Here is a 1,140-nt window from a genome sequence, read left to right on the forward strand (position 1 = left end):
AAATTACTTGTCTCCAGTGGAAGAGAGAGAAAAAGCCTTTCCCACTTGTCCATTATATTGGGAACAAGCCACGCTCCCAAGGAAGCATCTCTTGAATTGATTGGATGCTCATAGCCAGTAATTATAGAGTTAGCTATGCCTGTATTAGATTTAACCATCATGGGAATAAACACATCTTAATTGCTAAACCATGGGAATCCTGGCCTAGTTAAATTGACATAGAACCCTAACTATTATAATGCCCATGAAAGAAGCAGTCAAGACATCATAAGGTATATTGTACTGGGCAAATATGCTTCAAAATATTTCTTTAAATTGTTAAAAAGCAAAGATGCTCTTTGTTGGTTACCGGTGGTGGTGGGGTGTGGGGTTTGGAAGAGGTGGAGGGAGACGATGATAGAGCACAGGATATGGAACAGACACATTTTAGTTCAGGTGTTGGTGAAAGCAATACAAAATTAGGGGTGGTGGTGGAAGTACAAGGTAGATAGGAGAGCACTGAGACAGGTTTACATGGGCTAAATGGGACAGAGGCAAATAGTGATGCATGCTCAACCATGGAACAACTGAGCTCTGTGATATAGGGAATGAGACATAGTCTGAAGAGAGGAAATAATACTAAGATGCTTGACTGTCTTATGAATATTGGTTTTCCTTTCCTAGTATTGTAAAATAGACACTTGAGTTGCATAGAAAGTAATGTCAGGAAACATGATTACAAAAAGCTTGTAAGCCCATATTCAGTCTATAACTGATTGAAATGCTTGTAAAAGGTTCTACAACTTGTCCAGTGAAATAGGCCTCTCGAAGAGCCTTTGCAGTGTATAGGACCTTAGATGGAATCCTGAGCCCCATCCAGAACTTTCTGAGGTTGGACATTCCCATGAAAAAGGACAAGCAGACCAGCCTGGAACAGCTAGAGCAACTGAAGATGCATCTTCAAAGAAAGATCATCAGGAAGCCCACCTCCCCCGCAAAATAGCAATTTTTTTTTGCTGGGAAGCCATCAAGATAAGCAATCAAGTTCCATCAGGACAAACCCCTCTCTAAGACTTAAACTCAAATGGAACACACAAACAGGCATGTAAGCTTGCTGGTGACCACGTTGGTCTACTGATGAGTGAAAGAGGGGAAAAGATA

The sequence above is a fragment of the Chrysochloris asiatica genome, unplaced genomic scaffold (assembly GCF_000296735.1).
Source record: "Chrysochloris asiatica unplaced genomic scaffold, ChrAsi1.0 scaffold00051, whole genome shotgun sequence".
NCBI classification, from domain to species: Eukaryota; Metazoa; Chordata; class Mammalia; order Afrosoricida; family Chrysochloridae; genus Chrysochloris; species Chrysochloris asiatica.